We start from the raw sequence: 20517 nt of genomic DNA on the forward strand, positions 1-20517 counted from the left end.
GTGGTTTGATTGCAGGGGAGAAGGTCCCCACTTCTCGCCTTGTCTGGATTCTGGGGGGTATGGCAACTAGAGAAGCAGTGTTTCTTCCTTCGGGCATCCTCTGGCCTTTGTCCTGGAGGCTCAGCAGCCGGAGGCGGTTTACTGAGGACTTAAACGACAGCACAGCCTCACTGGGAGCTGGACTGGAGCCCTTCTGTGCTGGAGCTGCTCGTGCTTATCTGACACGGCTCTGGTCCTGCAGGACCCCTCCCCTCACCCCCAGCCCAGGTTGGTCACTGAGACCTCACAGCACACCCTCGGCCATAACTTTTCTCTGGTCTCCTGTTCTCTTCTGACTTTACCTTTGTCCTGGATTTTTCATATTTCATATATTCCTCATTTTATGGTAGAGCATATTTTCCATAACTTTCCTCATGTTTCTTAAGAACAGGACAGGCTATACATCTAGACATTGATACATAAGAAAATTAAATAATGCTGATGGTGTAACTGGTATTCTTCTGGAGTGGGATTCTGGCTCCAGTACCTGCTCACTGGGGGACCCCAGGCAAGTTATGTAATCTCTTTGTGCCTCAGTTCCCTGATTTATGAAAGGGCATAATCATAGGATTGACACGAGGATTAAAGGAGAGACGAGAGTTCAAGTGCCTGTACACCGCTGGGCAGGGTGGAAGGTGTCACGAGGGCAGGTTGCAGTATGGCTGTCATTGTCAGTGTAAACTAGGCCTCCTGAGGCCGTGGGTGTGGGTTTAAGCCTGAACTCTTCACTCGCCGGCAGGGGACTGTGTGAGTTGCTCAGCCTCTGTGAAGCCAGGTTTCATCTGTTAAATAGGAATACAACTTATGTCATAGGATTTTGTGGGCATTAAGTTAGAGAAGATCAGAAAAACCTTTAGCAAAGTGCTGGGTGTACCAAGTGCTCGGTCCTTCCTTCCACCACAGCATTACTGGGGTTCACACTTAGACCCCAGCACCTCAGCCACAAGTCTCGCTCTTACAGACACCAGGGGACTTTGGGCCACAGAGCTGTCATCACGTCAGCTTTGTAAATGGGTCCTGGGCCCAAAGATCCAGAGGTTATCCTCATGCAGAGTGATAGGTGGGAAGGATGTACCTCAGAACATCAGCGCAGGGAAGACTCCAGGGCAGCCAGGTGTGGACGTCCCGGAGAGTCCATTTCCTCTTCTTAGAACCAGCCAGATTCCAGGCCTCTGGGGGCAAGGCTGGACCAAGGCAGATCTCAGGACTCCGGCCCAGCAGGCTGGGGGTTAAGGCCAAACGCCAACCCTGGGCGGGAGCCAGAGCGTGGGGCAGGAAAACCAGATTAGGGCTCGCACTTCCTGAGACCAGGCCAGTGCAGCAGCGCGGGGGTCCCAGACCGGAGTGTGGGGTACAGGGCGGACCTCGCTCCATCCCTGCTCTCCCTCACATCCCCTCCCTACCCACGCCCTGGCCTCCCTTCTCTCCTCCTCTTCCCACTTTGCTTGCTCATTTCTGTGGTTGTCTCATCCAGTCTCAGAGCTTTAATGTCATCTGCATCCTTGATTCCCTCATGTCCACCTTTGGCCCGAGACTTTGCTGTTCAGCGGCCTCCTTGATGCCTCGCCGGGGCGGACATCTGATCTGCTCTCAAACTTAGCGCGTCCCTGAGCTCCCGATCTTGTCTTTGCGCCGGCTCCACCTGATGCTCTCAGTGAATCGGTGGCTCAGGCCCCAACCAGAGTCACCTCCACTCCTCTTTTTCTCAGACACTCCAGTCCAGACCTAGCAAAACTTTCTGTTCACCTCGGACTCCCCAGATTCCGCACCTCTCACTGCTCTCACTGCACTTCCTCCACTGTCACCCACAGCCCAGCCGGGCTGGCAGGGCTCCAGCGGGGTTCTCCCTGGCTCCCTCCCCAGCTCCCCTTCTGGGCTGCGCCGGATCTTCCCAGACCGGGGCACGAACCCATGTCCCCTGCATCGGCAGGCGGATTCTCAACCACTGCGCCACCGGGGAAGCCCTACACTAAGTCCTTTAAAAGAACTATTTATTCTCAAAGGAAAAACACATTTTCATAAACTTCTGGAAGAAAGTTTGGAGCATCAGGATGTAGTTAACACTAGGATTTGGAGATAATTATTTAAGATCCATATCTTTTAAAAGTATTTATCTGTCAAAAATATCGAAATGTCTTTCAACTACTTAAAAGTATCTATCAACATTGCTATTTTTAAGTGACTGTATTTTAGTTCTGATTCTAGTTTGAAAAGAGCCACAGTGGTGAGGGCTTTAGCTAGGAGTGGACACGCATTAGGAAGCCCACTGGCACGTTCTTGCCGAGAGTCCTGCTTCCACAGTCACTGAGTACCTTTCCTTGAGGACTGGGCCAGATTTGGGCTCGGGAAGAGGAAAGGTGACATCTAAAACTGTCAGAGCTTTCAAACCGGAGGGCTCCAGAGAGGAGGCTTGCCCGCTAATGAGCGAGTAGCTCCTGGCTGCTTCTGGGGTTTCTAATGTCACCTGTGATGTCCTGGAAGCTCTAATCTGCCCTTTGCGCATCTCCCTGACCTGCCCCTGAGCCCGCTCTGGCAGATCTGTCTGTGGTGCACGTCCCCCGAGGGGTGTCCTGCTTCATCCTGTCACCTGCGGACTTTGGTGGGGCCGTGGAGAGGGGGCAGTTGGAGCAGAGGACGCAGTGGGGAGCAGTGTTCCGTAATCAGGGAAGTAGTGATCAGTGAACGTTTGTTATGCTCACACCAAACAGTTGGCAAACCGGGAGCTCTCCAGCCAAACAGGAGGTGAGGCTCAGGGGTGTGTTGTTATAACGCAGCTTATCTAGTGAGAAAGTGGTGACTGTATTCTTCACAGTGACTGGTTATAATGTTAGAATTTTCCTAAATGATAGGTTGTTGGTCAGAGGTGACCTCACAGCAACCTCAGGGGGCAGTTTAAGTTTCGCTCATGATTCCAGAGGCAGAAACAAGGAGTGAAGTTACTCTCGCAAAAACAGAAATAAGCTTTGCCTGTGTGACTGCACTGGTTTTGTCTGCTTGGGGAGTTGTCAGGGCTGGTCTCCATGAAGTGTTGATTTTAACAAGCTGCAAGCGGACACTGGGTCCGAGGGACGGCGCCGTTGGGGGGTGGCCTGTGTATTTCAGCCAGAAAGCTGGGTGCCACTCCCCTAGTCCTCCTCGTCCCCCCATACTGTGGTGCAGCCATGAGCCTGTACCAGCTGGCAGCCAGTCATCTGGGGGCTGCTTGGCCAAGACCCTGGTCCACTCTACAACCAAGGATGTCTTCTGGGGCAGGGAAGCTTCTGTCCAATAACAGGGCTGCAGGTCACCTGGGAGGCTCAGCCTGGCTCTGGAAAGACCATTCATTCCCTGTTCATTCATCCATAGTGATCAAGGGCTGGACTTTGGAGTTGGGCAGTCAGGTCTGAACTCCATCTCTGAGTCTGATGAGCTGTGTGACCGTAGGCAGCTGTTTCAAGTGCTCTGTGCCTCAATTTTCCCTTTTGTAAAAAGGAGTTAATACTGGTACCTGTACATAGAGTTGTTATGAGAATCAAACTATTAACAATTTGTAAAGCAGTTAAAACAGTGCCCGGTGCACAGACTTTGCTGTCTAAACGTAGTTGAATACATTTATTCATTCGACCGGTACTCATTGAGCCTGGATTATGGGCAAGCAAAGTGCTAGATGCTGACAACGTAACAGTCTAGTGGCTTAACCAGGTCAGCGGTCGCACTGACTGCCCGGTGCAGCAGCGCCTAGGCTAATCCCTTGGGACAAAGGCCTTCTAGGTGGCTCCGAGTGTGGAGTGTGCTGGCAGGAGGGTGCCCCTGTTAGCAGACTCCATTCAAGGTCATCTGCAACCAGAAGTCTCCTGATGCAAGCCCAGTGGTCGCAGGCCAGGAGATTGGGGTCAGGACCGATGCAACCAGTTACCTTCCCGCTAATGTCTCAACCCTGAGTGTTTCATTTTTTAAGGTTAAGACATATTAGACAGTTTCAATATTGATCTTCATTCAGCAAAGCCATATTAATAACTTTAAAAAATTGCTTTATGTTTATCTTTGCCTGGAGTAAACCAGTTAACTAGTTAGCTCACCCCTGATTCACCAGCAGGGGCTGAAGAGTGACTTGGTAGTGCGCTCGCAAACGTGCCACGCTCGCTGGGCGTGTAGGTGACTGACGACACAGTGGACGGAGCACACTCTGGAGTGTGGAGCCGCAGTCCACACGCCACAGGCGCCAGGTCTCCGGACTTCCTGGAGCTCCTGGACTCTGCAGGGCGGGCAGAACATTGCCCCCAGCACCATGGGTGTTGGCTTGTTTGCCTGATAAGTCGTTTGATCAGCTGTTGACGCCACTCTCAGATTTCACCTAAGGGAAGCTGAATGAATTCCACGGGTTTTACGCAGTTGTCATTGCTATGTCATCAAGACTCGGTGCTGGAAGTATTCTCTCTGGACCCCCGAAGTGTCCTTTGATCTCTGGGAAGAGAAGTGCGCAGCCCCGAGGAGCAGGCACCCCAGCTGCATCACACCACCATGCTCCTGTCTGTCCCGGCAGCGGAGCTGCCTCATTTGGGGGCCGCACAGCCAGTCCCCCTGGCTGGCTTTCTACTTCTCTTTTGTGCTAACAAGAAAATGGCTATCATAATGGTGAAAAAGAAAACAAAGAAGTGAAAAGGAGGCGGGACTTCCCTGGTGGCACAGTGGTTAAGAATCTGCCTGCCAATGCAGGGGACGCAGGTTCAAGCCCTGGTCCGGGAAGATCCCACATGCCGCGGAGCGGCTGGGCCCGTGAGCCATAACTACTGAGCCTGCGCTCTAGAGCCCACGAGCCACAACTACTGAGCCCACATGCCACAACTACTGAGCCCACATGCCGCAACTACTGAAGTCCGTGCGCCTGGAGGCCGTGCTCCACAACAAGAGAAGCCACCGCAATGAGAAGCCCGCGCACCACAACGAAGAGTAGCCCCTGCTCACTGCAACTAGAAAATGCCCTTGCACAGCAACAAAGACCCGATGCAGCCAAAAGTAAATAAAGAAAAAATAAATAAATTTATTTTTAGAAAAAAGAAAGAAGAAAAAGAAATGAAAGGGAGGCTTGGTGGATGTGATGGCTAATTTTATGTGTCACCTTGGCTAGGCCACAGTGCCCAGATATGTGTTCAGACAATATCCTGGATGTTTCTGTGAGGCAGTTTTTGCATGAGATTAACATTGAGGTCAGTGGACTTTGAGTGAAGCAGGTGGCCGTTGAGGTGTGGGTGTGGGTGGGCGTGGTCCAACCAGTTGAAGGCATGGATAGAACAGAAAGACCAGCCTCCCCTGCACAAGAGGGAGCTCTGCCAGCAGGCGCTGTGGGCTCCACCTGCAGACTGAACTCGCCAGCCTCCATGATCCCGTGAGCCGGTTCCTTAAGTCTCTCCCTCAGTGTATGCACATCCCATGGCTTCCATTTCTCTGAAAAACCCTGACTACAGATTTGGTACCAAGGAGCACGGGTTCTGCTGTAACAAACACCCCAAAACGCGGAAGTGTCTTTGGCACTGGGTGAGGGCAGGGGCTGAAACGTCTTGAGGAGCCTGTTAGAAAAAGCCTGGAGGACCGTGAAGAGACTGTTGTGGGAATGTGGGCGTTAAAGGGACTTCTGGTGAGAACTCAGACACGAAAGAGGAACAGGTTGTTGGAAAGCAACCTTGTTATAAGGTGGCAAAGCACTTGGCTGGTTGTGCTCTGGTGTTTTGTGAGGGGTGAACTTGTGAGTAACAAACTTGTATATTTAGCAGAGGAGATTTCACTTTTTTTAAGTGAGGTATAATTGACATACAACATTATAATAGTTTCAGGTGTTCAACATAATAATTCAATATTTGTATATATTGCGAAATCATCACCACAGCAAGTCTACTTAACATCCATCACCACACATAGTTCCGTTTTTTTTCACGTGATGAGAATTTTTAAGATCTACTCTCTTGGCAACTTTCAAACATGTCATACCTTGGAATGCATATTTTCAAATATACGTATATAGTATAATTAACTATAGTCAGCATGCTGTCTGTACACCACATCCCCATGACATTTATTTTATAACTGGAAGTTTGTCCTTTTTGACCCCCTTCACCCATTTCACCCACATCTGGCAACCACCAGTCTTTTCTCTGTATCTATGACCTTGGTGTTTTGTTCCATTTTGTTTTGCTTTTTAGATTCCACATGTAAGTGAGATCGTACAGTATTTGTCTTTCTCTGTCTGACTTACTGCCCTCGAGGTCTACAGAAGAGTTGATTTCTGAGCAAAGTGTTGAGGGAGCAGGCTGCTTTCTCCTGGCTGCTAGAGTAAGATGAGAGAGGAGAGAGAAGACTTGCAGAAGGAATTGTTCAGCAAAATGGAACCAGAACTTGAAGATTTGAAAAGGTCTCTGCCATCCCCGCCAAAGGCAGGGACAGAGACAGGGCTGAACCAGCAGCAACTCTGCCAGCTGGAACCAGAGGCACCAGAGAGGGACAGAGTGAAGGAGGAGGATTCTACAGAGTGGAACAGCAGAGCTGTCAGGCGCCTCGGAGATCAGCCATGCTGCCTCTCAACACCACGGCCTGGAAATGCGGAAAGTGCCCTGGAAATGCAGAAAGCAGGAGCCTGCCAGGGCCAGCAAGCCAGTTCCCGGTTCCAGGAGGCAGGCCGTAAAGATACACAGAAATGCTCACTGGTCATCATCATCTTCATTGCTGGCCTCCTCCCTCCAAGGCGCTCCACCAGCGAGGAGCAAACGCGTGGGAAATCCCTCCTGTCCCTCCAGACACGATGACAACCCTTCTGCACAGCAGTGAGGGAGGGTGGGCTGTGGGTAGATGCTTCCCGGCATGGCATTCACAAGTAGAGGGCTGCGAACATCTCTATCCTATTTCCTCGACTGAGAAAGGAGGCCATGTTTAAGTAGCGCTGGATAGCCGATGTGCTCATGGTTAGATGCCAGTCAGCCCTTAGGGAGAGATCACATCCTGCTGGGACCACGCCAGGGTGTCCAGCGCTGTGATTTCTCTTAGCACTGACAGAACAAAGCCTTCAGGACTTTTGCTTTTCTGAAAAACATCTGCCTTACGGCCTTGCATGAAATATACATGCTCCATGGAAATGTCTGCTAATCACTGGCGTTTGAGCCCCTTTCTTTTTTTCTCCAGCTTCACTTCTGGAGTAGCTGTAGTTGAGCTCCTCTCCCCACAAGGTTAGTTAACTGAACAACACTCGTTGGGAGGCGGCTGCACTCACGGATGAGGCGAGCCCGTGGCAGGGCTGCTAGGAGGCCGCGTCCGTGAAGGGGTTCCCCTCCCGTGGGTGCGGCCTGTTCAGAGCCCTTTCTGAAGAGGGCGCCACTTACCGAGATGCTCAAGAGAGTCACAGCCATGACTGGGGTTCCTGGTGACCCAATTTACGAACAGGGAGGGTGGGGCAGAGGTGTGGTTTGAGAACTCTGTGCTGTATGAGACTAGAACATCTAAGTGGTCAGTTATACGTAAACTCCATGATGTCATATGTCCTTCGAGTTCCTTAAATAGCCACCCACCCACCCTTCCATCAAGTGTCTGGTGATTGTTTATTACGGTAGAACAAACCCAGCAGAAAGACCCTTTCCAGCTCTAGAATTCTCTTATTTTGTGGGCCCAACATGCTCTAGGCACTGAGGGTTCAACAAATCACAAAGCATGGACACAGCCCCTGGGTTTATAATCTGACTTACTTGGTGGTCACAATCCAGACTGCAATCAGACAGTGGTTAACATGACTGAATTCTGGGCATTTCTAATTGTAAACTCTCCCACACACATTCTTATCTAAGTCACGGTTGCTCGCAAAAGAAATCAAATTAATCACCCAGCATGGTGTCTTGTGCTGCTGGCGTTGCAGACAACAGCTGACATACACGTCAGTGGTTCTCAGTCGTGGGGGTCCCCCAGGGAACGTCTGGCAATGTCTGGAGATGGCTTTGGTCACCACACCTGCAGTGGCAGGGTTAGTGCTCCTGGCACCTAGTGGGCAGAGGCCAGGGACGCCCCAAACAAGAAAGGAAGGCCCCAAGTGTGGGCAGTGCCGAGGCTGAGAACCCCATGTGTGTTCACGTGTGTGAGTGTGGAACACTTGCTGTTTTCCAGGCTCTATGTGTTTGGTACAAAGGACCCCATCAAATGTAACAGTCCTAGGAGGGAGGTTCCCACAACAAACTGCCACCAACTTCGTGGTTTTGAAGCCACAGTTCTGTAGGCTGAAGTCCAAAATGGGTCTCACGGGGCTAGTTCCTTCTGGAGGCTCCAAGGGAGGTTCTGTTCCTTGCCTCTTCCAGCTTCTAAAAGCTTCCACATTTCTTGGCCCATGGCGCTTCTTCCGTCTTCAGAGGCAGCCACTGCTCATTTGTTGGCCCTGCCTTCTGTGGTCACATCTCTCTCTGAACACAGTGGGGAAAGATTCCCTGCTTTTGAGGACTTGTGTGATTAGATTGGGCCCAGACAATTGAGAAAAATCGTCCCATCCCAAGGCCCTGTAACCTCAGTCACACCTGCAAAGCCCTTTCCACAATGGTTCCCAGGATTAGGAAGCAGAAATCTTCAGATGCCACAATTCTTCCTACCACAATAGGTGTTGTTACTATCGAGAGGAAGCTGAGGTACAGAGAAGCAAACAGCTCACCTGAGGCTCGGCAGCCACTGAGTGGGGAGCAGGGTCTGAATCCAGCCCTTTGGCTGGAAGGGCTTGTGTCAGGATCAGCCTGTCAGCAGAGAGATGAGCAGACCAAACGGAGAGCAGACCCCAAGCTGCACCTGCACTGAGTGATTTCTGGGTGGAAACGTGAGTCAGAAGTTAAACAGTCACTGGGGGCTGGGGGAGGAGGAGGAGCAGGGGCCGGGGATGCACGAGTCTCCAGCCTCCTCTCTGCCCTACCCCCCAGGCTCCCCCCAGTCCCCCTGCTTCTGGCAGTAGTGGCCTGTGAGGCCACGTTGATTTTTTTTTTTTTTTTTTTGGCTGCGTCGGTTCTTCCTTGCTGCGCGTGGACTTTCTCTAGTTGCGGTGAGCAGGGGCTACTCTTCGTTGTGGTGCACAGGCTTCTCACTGTGGTGGCTTCTCTTGTTGTGGAGCACAAAGCTCTAGGTGCGCCGGCTTCAGTAGCTGTGGCTCGCGGGCTTAGCTGCTCCACGGCATGTGGGATCCTCCCGGACCGGGAGATTGAACCGGTGTCCCCTGCATTGGCAGGCAGTTTCTTAACCACTGCACCACCAGGGAAGTCCCCATGTTGCTTCTTTAACAGAATGTGCTCATGGTGGTGTCTGGGGCCAGGGGGAGACCTCCTGCAGCTGGTCCCGAGGATGCAGATTCTCCTGTGGACCCTCAGTGCTGCCCCAACCCCTGACGGAGGTGCTGGGACCTCTGTCTCCCCCCACCCCCCAACAAACACACTTAGCTTCCCAGCTCCCCTTATGGCTTTGCCGTGAGTGAACCAGCAGGAACGGTCAGGTACGCTTTGGCCAAGGCCTGAGCCTCCGTCTTCTGCTCTGGCCTCCACCCCTTACATCATGAAAAGGCCCAGTTCCTTCCCCTCCTGGAGCCCCTGCCCAGATGCTGGCACTGTTTTCCTTCTTTGTAGTCACCAGGGGTGTCCCCTCTAACTGCACTTCTGTTGGTAAAGAGAGCAGGTCCCCGGAACATGTAGGATGATCCACAGGGCAGGGGAGCTTCCCTTTGCCATCCCTGTCCTGCCCACAGGCCCGTGCTAGCTTGGAGGGGTGGGCAAAGGACCCTCAGAAGGGGAAGCCCCCAAGCTCACTCAGACTCAGCCTTGTTCTGAGCACCGCTAAAGAGCCCGGCGGGTTCCAAGTCTGACTTCGCAGCTGCGAGCCCTGGGTGGAGTCAGGGATTCGAGGTACCTGCAGGACAAGGGGTTTGGAGGGTTTGGGGGCATATCCTGCACTAAGTAGGTTCTCCAGGTGCAGGTTAGGGCTGACTCGCTGGAGAGCAGCCCTCCTGCTCCGTGCAGTGGACTTGCCAGCATCTCCAGATGGCGTATTCCCGAACAGTCCTGAGCTCTGGTTGGCTGGGGAGGTGGGACAGGAGGCAGAGAGAAGGCCACTGGCTGCAAGGAGACGGATCTGCGTATTCCGTGGTTGGTAGGGCCGTCTCCCTCCCTCCCTCCCTCCCATCTTCCACCTAATTCCCCTCAGGGTCACGTGACCATGAGTGCCCAGGAGCTGGCACACCACACCCACCAAGGTGATCCGCAGGTAGTGCAGGTTCCTTAAATAACAATGTAAATACATACACCTTGATATCGAAACTCCCTTGAATCAATCTAACTTTTACCATATTGTCTTGTTAGCAACTGTGTCATTTTCTGTTTATACCACCACTTTTTCCTCACCGCCTAAACTAAATCATCATTTCAGTTACTAGAGTTTCCAAATGTACTGCTTCCTGGACAATAGGGATTATGGTGTCTCCCTGGCAGCAGCCTGGAGAACGACTCCACAATGTGCCGTTAGTGTCAGCACGATGACACAGCAGCGGGGAAGGCCGTAGCTTCAGGGGCTAGAGATCCTGAGGGCTCGTGTCCGCTTCCACTTATGCCGCCTGATTCTTGAGTCCACGCCCAGCTTGGGAGATGGGGCTGGGCCTGACAAGGGCAAAACCAAATGGTGTCTCTTGGGGGTGCGGCTGTATGGGACCCTGTGGGGCGCTGTGGCGAGCCAGTACGTGCCCGGTAGGGCCCTGACCGCCGGGTTAGAGAAAGATAGGGAAGATACACAAGGCGCCCTTCGTAGTGGGGAGTTGACGGCGGGTGTCGACGGCACCTCAGGTGCCCAGTGAACAGCGCTTCCTCCACGCCGCGAGCCTGGTGCGGGAGAGCGCAGCGCCGACACCTGGAAGGTGAGACAGGGAGGAATCAGAACCGAGCCGGGACTGAACGCTACGCCTGCGCGTACGGAGCATCTTCCGTGTGCCAGGAACCATAAACACGCTGTTCTAGCTCATGGTTGTGATGAGAGGCGGAAACTGATGCTCAGAGAGGCTAAGTAACTTACCTCAGGCCACACAGCCAGAATGCAAACCCTACGACCCCGACCCCCACCCTGCGCCTGGGCAGCACTCAGGGCAGAGAAGCTGGGAACCAGCAGCAGCATCGCTGATCGCTGGGTGTGCTCAGAACCGCTCTCTAGAGATCTGGACCTGGGCCTGACTCTCAGCAGGATCTCTTCGCTTATGTTTGCAGATCGCGTCTGGCGCAAGCGGCCCCACTGACGAGTTTGCCGGGTGGGCCGCTGGCACCGGGACGTCGAGCCTCCGGGCTCGCTCTGCGCGGGCTGCTAGGAGCACACACACCCGATAGGCGTCCGCGCGGATTTGGTGACGGGGGTCCGCTCACACCGAGGAGGACCTCGTCTGCAATCGCAGGAGGTGAGGACCCACCCCCAGAAAGGGGTCGGGTGGGCGCGCTGTCACCGTCCCTCCCTCCCTGCTTCCTGACGCAGAGGGGACGGTCAGCGTCCGCGTAGGCAGGATCACGCTCCCCGATGGGGGCTTGGGATTGATCTCAGCCTCTCACCGCTCACTACCCGCAGGCCGCACCCTGCTCTCCTCGGGGTGCCCCCAGACCCATTGGTAGGAAGGGCGCCCCCCAGTGGTTCGATGTCTTGGCCCCAAACAGACTGCCGCATGCCCCCCAGGGCGGGGACGCAACTAAGATCCAGCATGCCCCACGGCGCAGCCAAAAACAAACACCGCACCCCGCCCCAAAAAAAACCAGAAAAGGTAAAAAACGCCGAAAAACTACCGAGATGATCGGGCCACTTTGAGTCCTTGCTTCCCCAGAGGCCGCAGCCGGTGCACCACCGTCTGCTCCCTGGCCTCCCTCTCAGCCGCTGATGGGGTCTTCCTCCTCGGTCACCCTTCTTCCCTCCGTGTTTCCAGGGTTCTCTGTTCAGCCCACTCCTCTCATCCCCTCTTTACCACCAGGACGCTCTTGACTCTCAGCTATGCCTCACAAGCCCTGGACCTCCCCTCTCGAGCTTTATGCCTGAACAGCGTATACATCTTGTACAAATTTTGTTAGATTTATCCCCAAATATCTCAATTTTTTTGGTGCTAATGTAAATGATACTAGGTCTTTAATCCTAACACTGTTTTATGTGTACCTTTTCTTGCTTTTCTTGATAGTCTTGCCCCAGGTTTGACATTTTATAGTCTTTTCATTACCAATTTTTGTTTTATACATCATTACTTTCTCCATCTTATTTGTTCTTTTACTTTTTGCTGTTGTTTTTTAGTTTGTTACAATGGATGCTTAGGTCATCAGTTTTCAGTCTTTCAGGTAGAATTTTTTAAAAAATATTTATTTGTTTGCACCAGGTCTTAGTTGTGCAGGCGGGCTCCCTAGTTGCAGCTCCAGGGCTCCTTAGTTGTGGCTCGCCAGCTCCTTAGTCGCGGTATGTGGGCTCCTTAGTTGTGGCATGCATGTGGGATCTAGTTCTCTGACCAGGGATCGAACCTGGGCCCTCTGCATTGGGAGCACAGAGTCTTATCCACTGTGCCACCAGGGAAGTCCCTCATGTAGAATTTTTATCATTCAGTTAAAAGTATTTCCTAATTTTCATTGTAATTTCTTCTTTGATCCATACTATATTTGGAAATGTATTCTTATAATTTCCAAGCCTTTGTATATTTCTAGTATTTTGTTATAATTTCTAGTTAATTTTTCTGTGTTCAAATAATCCAATTTATGATATAGATCCATAGAAATTTGTTGAAATGATTTACATGTCCTCAATTTCATAAGTATTTCAGAGTGTGCTTGAAAAGAGGGCATATTCTCCAAATCTTCGATGCAGTAACATATATATTTGCACTAAGTTAATTTTATTGTTTTGTTCACATCTTCTATATCCTTAATCTTCTCATGTTTGCGTTATTTATCAGTTACTGAGAGACATGAACTTCTCTTTGTAGTTCCATCAATTTTGTGTTCTGTAGTTTGAGGTTATGCTACTAGGTTCATATTCTGAAATTACATTCTTTGTGAATTGAACACATTGTAATTACTGATATATTCGGATTTAAATCGACTATACTATTTGTGATTTTCCATTTGTTGTGCTTTCCCTTTTTCTTTTCCATCCTTGCCCTCATTTTATTAGCTTTTATTAAGCATTCTGTTTTTTCCTAATAATTTGGAAGTTATACATTCTATTTCCATAGTTTAAATCATTACCCTAAAAAATTATAACATGAGGGCTTCCCTGGTGGCGCAGTGGTTGAGAGTCTGCCTGCCGAGGCAGGGGACACGGGTTTGTGCCCCGGTCTGGGAAGATCCCACATGCTGCGGAGTGGCTGGGCCCGTGAGCCATGGCCGCTGAGCCTGCGCGTCCGGAGCCTGTGCTCCACAACGGGAGAGGCCACAACAGTGAGAGGCACGCGTACCGCCCCCCCCCCAAAAAATTATAACATGAAAACTTAGTTCATCAAAGTCTGGCGCTCATCAGTACTTTTATACCCTAATTCTGAAAATAGGACCTAGAAATCTATCACTTTTTAAATCCATAGACTTTATTATGTGTTAAAATTCAGTAAAATATTATTATTGTTGTTGTTTATACATTTTCTTGCTCTTTGTTCTGGTCACTGCTCCTGCCTCAAGTATGTTCTGTGGACTTGCCCTTAGAGAGGGTCATCTACTTAGGGTCAGATTTCCTAGTTTTTCTTTTTCTGGTCCTTAAAGGAAATTTTCTTTGGTCACCATATTCTAGTTTGCTGATACTGTTTTTTTCCCTTCATCATACTGAAGATATCATTTCACTGTCTCCTGTCTTTCAACATTACTATCTCACCAGCTGTTGGTTTTTCAAGGTTACCAGGTTTTTCCTTTGGGTTGCTTTTAATAGATTGTTCTTGTCTCTGCTATGTACACTCTGACTATGTGTACATAGTCATAGTACATTTCTTGTTGTTTAATCTCCTGGTGCTTGTTGGTTCTCTGGAATCTGTGGGCTGCTACCTTCCGTCAGCTCTGGGACAGTCCTGGTTGTCGTTCCTCCTCCCCTTTGCTCCTTCCCAGGTCCTCCTGGAGCTCCTGTTAGACAGCCATCCTGGTCTCCTCAGTCCACCTCCTTCATATCTCTTGGCCTCTGTGTCATGTGCTCCCATCTGCCCCAGATCCCCCCATGTTCTTTCTCTGCCCCACACGGTGTCCAGGAAGTGACCCTACAGGCTGGTCACCTTGGCTCTGCTGCACTCTGGCCACTGGGCTAGGTCAAAGGTCAAAGGGAGACCCCAGCAGCAGTGAGCAGGAGAGACTGCCCTGGTACCTGTTTCCTTCACCTGCCCTCCAGCCTGAGGTTTGGGCATCACTGCCTGAGACGGATGATCAGAAAAGGGCTTGTTGCCGGTTCCTTAATATGTTTGGTTAGAAGTTCAAGTTTTCTTGTTCATATAGTATTTTGAAATTATCTTCTATGCAATGTCTGAATTACTGATTGAACATACACTTACAGGGAAACTGCTTCAGAGGCTCACGGGGTGGACCTCAGTACCGTTTGCAAATAACTCTGTTTCTTCCCACTTTCTTTTTTTTTTTTTTTTTTTTTTTTTTTTGCGGTATGCGGGCCTCTCACTGTTGTGGCCTCTCCCGTTGCGGAGCACAGGCTCCGGATGCGCAGGCTCAGCGGCCATGGCTCACGGGCCCAGTTGCTCCGCGGCATGTGGGATCTTCCCGGACCAGGGCACGAACCCGTGTCTCCTGCATCGGCAGGCGGATTCTCAACCACTGCGCCACCAGGGAAGCCCATCTTCCCACTTTCTTGTACCTCATGTCCCATGTGACTCTTTCCAGCCAATGAATTGAGGCTGAAACATGTCGTTGCCATACTCTGTCTTTCCCCCAGCATAGCAGCTTGCACTATTTGCTGGGGAAGGCTGGCTCCCACAGTGACCATCTAGGACACAGTCCCCTGTGACTTAGGGTGGGCATGGTTCACAAGAGAAAAACAACGTGATGCTGAGATTCGGGGCTGTTTGTTACCACAGCATCACCTAGACTATACAGACTGATAAGTTAATATTATGCTTTTAACTCAAATAGTGGCGAAGGCAGGTAGCTTGCTATCACTACAAAAGTTAGTCGCAGGGCTGGCATGGGCACTTTAAACTTCCTCTCTCTGGAAAACTGAGATTATTAGAACATCATGCTTTCCTCATGCAGAACTTCATAGTCAATAATTAAACTGCTGACAGGACCATAACATTGTCAGAATCTATATTCTTGCTGCTTTTACCCTGAGGGGTGGCCAGCACAGCCAGCTGCTCAGCCAGCTTTCCTGAACACCAAGAAGTCAGGCGTCTGTTGTAACATGAGCCTTGTGAGTCTTTTTGGGTGTCGCACACAATGTTCATCTTAAGAGATTTTGCCTGTAGATATTTAGAATCATTGGCAAACTCATCATAGAAACATAAGTACAAAGATTACAAACCTTTTATTATCACCTTTTATTCGCTCTTAGAAAACAGGTTGCAAGATTTTCATCAAACTTAAAGGTCCTTTGGGGACCTGTAAAATGCAAAGAGTGTTTTCAGCAGTGTGTTCATGCAATAGCATCATTCATATACTGGTGCTGTAATTAATGCATGCAATCGTCCCTTATCAACAGCTGCCAGCACGAGCAAGGGTGTCAGCTCATCAGCACAGCAGCAAATGTCCTGCTGGTCTGTCGTGTTCGAGTGACAGGAGCAGCACAATTTTGCAGAAGAAACCCTACCCATATACATGCACGATTAGTGCTTCGGGGGGATTATTTCCAGCACATTCCATCATGCACCTCCAGTTGAAACCCCCAAAAGTAAGAACTCTGAGGAAGTGAAGAGAAAGTTACTCTTAGAAGGCAATGCAATAGGAAAAGTGGCTTTGGAGTTCAACTGCCCTGGGCTCCACTTCCAACGGTGCCACCGGGCAGCTGTGTGACAGGGAGCACACCCCTTCACTCCTCCAAAAGCAGTGTTCTCATTTGTCAAACAGAGACAGTCGTGGCTACCTCATTGAGCTACTGTGACAAATAAACAGTCACCTGGCATGTAGCAGAGGTTCCCTGCACTGTAGTTATTACATCAGGTCCAGTGAGCACTTATGAACAGAACCAAAATTTAGGGGCTATTATTGTAACTGAGCATTTAGTAAGTACATAAAGAACACTACGAGTAGGACTCGGCGCTTTCACTGCTGTGGTCCAGATTCAATCCTTGGTCAGGGAACTAAGATCCCGTAAGCCTCGCAGTGCGGCCAAAAAACAGAACAAAACAAAACAAAAAAACACTACTACTAATGATAGAGGATCTTTCCGCATAGTTGCTGGGCCCCAGGCTCTATGATAAACATTCTACACTTATCGTCTTTACACTAACCCTATTCTGTGGGCATTATTATTAGCCCCAATTTACAGAGGAGGACACTAAGGCTTAGTGAAATGAAGAGATTTTCCCAAGATCACATGGGGCGGAGAAAGGTCTCGAAAAAAAGCCCACTCTTGCACTACTATGTAGCTCTGAAGAGAGATGCCCAGTTGCTACTTTTGAGGATGTCTCTAATGCTGCTACTGCCCTCCACGGAATGAGGGCATGTGGAGTCATATCTCTGTGAAGATGACATCTGTCCCATCGCTACATTTAAGATTCCACAAGACTGACAGAATTGGGTTGACAGACACTGTTAAATTAGCAAAATCCACTTGCTTAGTGTTATGGACCAAATGTTTGTGTCCCCCCAGAATTCATATGTTGAAGCCGCAGTCCCCAATCTCATGGAATTAGGACGTGGGGCCTTAGGGAGGTGATTAGGATTAGCTGAGGTAGGAGGGTAGAGCCTCCATTATGGGATTAGTGTCCTTATAAGAAGAGGAAGAGACACCAAAGTTTCCTGCGCCACCAAGTGAGGACACAGCAAGAAGGTGCTGTGAACTCAGCAGAATGTGACTGTGACAGCACCTTGATCTTGGGCTGCCAGCCTCCAGAACTATGGGAAATAAACATCTGTTGTTTAAACCATCCCGTCTGTGGTATTTTGTTATAGCAGCCTGAGCTAAGTCACCAAGTAATGTCATTAAAGTAAAATTCCTCTTCTCTTGAGTTTTCAGTGTCATATTAAAGGAAAACCATAATGAGTAAACCTTTATCTCTTTATCCTTCAGTGAGTCCTTTTCATAACCAATCACTTCAACAACTGAAAGACATACACATTTGCATATCTCTGCTGTGTGGACCTGGCTTAGGTCCCCCGGTCCGGCATTGAGGCACCATTGACTCAGGCCAGGAGGCCGAGGGTCGGGACTGGGCTCAGGGTGTCCCTCCTCAACCCTGCTCTGTGGGGTTCTCAGCAGCAGGTCTCCCTCTACCGTGGGACGGGTCAGAGCAGCAGCCCCATGGTTTGCTGGCTGTGGCTTCTCGGGGGAGAGTTTGCCTCTCAGGATCAGGGGGAACAGCCTTAGAGCCCGAGGCCCACTGTGTCACTTGCGGCTCCAGGGGACAGGTGTCCGGGCAGCCCCCCGAGGTCCCTCCCCAGCTGTTGTTAGCTGGAGGCCTGGTACCACAGATGGAGCTGTGAAAGAGGTGGGACCCCGAGCAACACAGAAGCCAGAGAGCAAATGTCACCACCCGGCTGCACAGGCTTTCAGTCAGCTGAGTTCTGAAGAGGGAAACATCAGGAGGACGTGACGGTCCTGCCCTCAGAGGGGCCACCTCCTCGGGAAGTAAGCTGGACCCAGGGGGACACACGATTCATGCTGAATGAGTCCCCAGAATACAGTTTCTGGGGATGCAGGGAAATGACTGCCAGATGCATGGGTCCTAACAACTTCTAATTTCGGACCCTGAGTGACCTATGGCTAAGTACTAATCCCCACACAAAGGCTCCTTTTAGACAAGAAGTTTGGTTACAGTTCCTGGCACAGATTCTGCTGCAAGATGTACTTTTCATCAATCAGAATTATAGTAACAAGAAAGTAAAGCAGAGGAGAACAATTCCACACGATATAGAGGTCTGAGAAACAAGTCCTTTGGCTGTGAAGTGCCCTGACAGTCAGAAGTCGCCAGAAAGCACTGCAGGGCACCCTCGAGAGTGTCCTTCACCACAGCCGAGGCTTGCCTGTCCATGTCACCAGGCTCATGGTCTGAGGAGTCCTGGTAACTGGACATCCCACCGCACTGTCACCATTGGTTCAAGAACTGGCCATCTGCCTTCCCAGCTCTTCTGAGGAGCCCGGCAGTGTGTCCAAGGACGTGTGGTCTGGGACACACATCTGTCCCCAGGAAGCTGCACTCAGGCAGGCAGAGTGAGGGCAGAGGAGCAGAGAAGGTGGGAGGTGGAGTGCGGTGCTCCGTTCTTCGCCCTGGGCGTGCAGCTCTAGGTGCCACAAGTCACAACGCTTGTGTGTTCATTCAGACAGGCCTGGTGGCCGAGCAGAGAGCTCCCGCCGGTGGACTTGTCACACAGACACACAGTGAGGGGAGGTGTTTCTAGTCTCTTCTTCTTCTTTTTTTAATATTTATTTTATTTATTTATTTTAGTTTTGGCTATGTTGGGTCTCTGTTTCTGTGCGTGGGCTTTCTCTAGTTGCTGCGAGCAGGGGCCACTCTTCATCGCGGTGCGCGGGCCTCTCACTATCGCGGCCTCTCTTGTTGCAGAGCACAGGCTCCAGACGTGCAGGCTCAGCAGTTGTGGCTCACGGGCCTAGTTGCTCCGTGGCATGTGGGATCTTCCCAGACCAGGGCTCGAACCCATGTCCTCTGCATTGGCAGGCAGATTCTCAACCACTGCATCACCAGGGAAGCCCTCTAGTCTCTTCTTTTCATGTGCTAGTTCTTTTCCTTTGAAGGCTGGCAAATAGCTCAGTTTCTGCACGACTGCGCTAAGGGGTGATTTTATTGCCACATGTGGGAACCAAGAACTCCTGGCAAGAAATTAGGCATTTGATACACTTCATGGCAATGCTCAGAGCATGACCTTGTGCTGCCCCGGTAAGGTTTTCATATAAAATTGATTCATGGTGGTCATTATACTAGTACCTCTTACTTTACACCTTATGCTTTTGCACACACCTTATGCTTTTGCACACATCTTAACTAGCCTCCATAAACAATCCTCTGGAGGGGGACTTTATTTCCCCCATTTTGTGAAAGAGGAACCAGGGCTACGAGGACTTATCACTCGCCATGGCTCACAAAGCTGTAAGGTGCAGAGCTTTTCACCAGGGCAAGTGTTTATTAAGTGTTTTTAGGCAAACACGATTTCAAATTCATGGGTGAATAGTAAAAGTACCAAAGACCTGTCCGTTTTTCATTGACAGGACATATAAAGTCCTGACGTTATTCTGACAGGAATGGTAATGCACTTTCTCTTTGTCAAGGGTCCTCTTTTTGGTTATCGAATGGTTCCTCTTCTGTTCTATTGAACAAGCAGACTTCAACTGTTCTTTGTAAAACCAAGAAAATCACACATTTGACATATTATTATCATCATTTAAAAAAATTCTGTCCGCTCCATACACTGCCTATATACATGATTGTGTTTACGAGACAGCTGAAAAGATGCTGGTCCTCAGCAGAGCCTGGGGTCCTGTTTGCCACTTGCGGCATCCTTGGGGAGAAGCAAGCCTCTGGTCTTGGTTTAGTGCTGTACCACAAAGTTTCTGAGAATATTATTAATACTAAAAAGTAAAGCACTTAGTAAATGTTAAAGTCCTACACAAATGTAAGAAATTGTTCAATTATTGCCTAGAGTTAAAAGCTAAAGAAAGGATAGTTGATTGCCCGAAGCAAAGGATTGGCTGAACTTATCTAAATACTGTATTTTTAAAGGAGGAACGGGCCATGTAAGAGTGAGGGAAAGGGGAGAGGTTGAGGGATATGCAGGTACCTGAGGAAGACAGAAGCGTGTGACCACGGTTCCGTGCATCTCAGGAATGGTGCACAGAGCTGTCTGGGGTTGAGCAAATAATTCTAGCAAATCCTAATTACCCCAGAGGCTTCCTTCAGAAGTGCCACAGAGACACAGGAGGCATGCTTTTCTAACCCATGACACAAAAACGGGTAGTACAGTTAATAACAGATGAGAGAATCGTGACTCAAAATTATTTTCGGCGTTGGAATCTGGGGGGTTTATGAGGCATTTTCACGTTAAGAATGGGAGGACTTGTTAAAAAGATGTGAGAGAAGTCGAGATGATTGAGAAGTCGAGATGCTTGAGAAGCAGAGCAGCTGCTGGTGGACGGCAGAGATGCTGGCCAGGCCACCCAGGTTCAAGCCCCACTGTTGCCTGTTAGCTGTGACCAGGCTAGTTACCCCCGTGCTGTGCCTTGGTTTACCCGTCCAGTCACAGGGTTGCTATAGGGATGAAATGAGTTAATATGTGGGCTAGTGAATAGTGCTCCACACCTGGTCACACACACGCAGGTACAGTTTACCAGGTATGTGGTCCTGGGCTCCCTGAGGGA

Source organism: Kogia breviceps, chromosome 3 (assembly GCF_026419965.1).
Source record: "Kogia breviceps isolate mKogBre1 chromosome 3, mKogBre1 haplotype 1, whole genome shotgun sequence".
NCBI lineage: Eukaryota > Metazoa > Chordata > Mammalia > Artiodactyla > Physeteridae > Kogia > Kogia breviceps.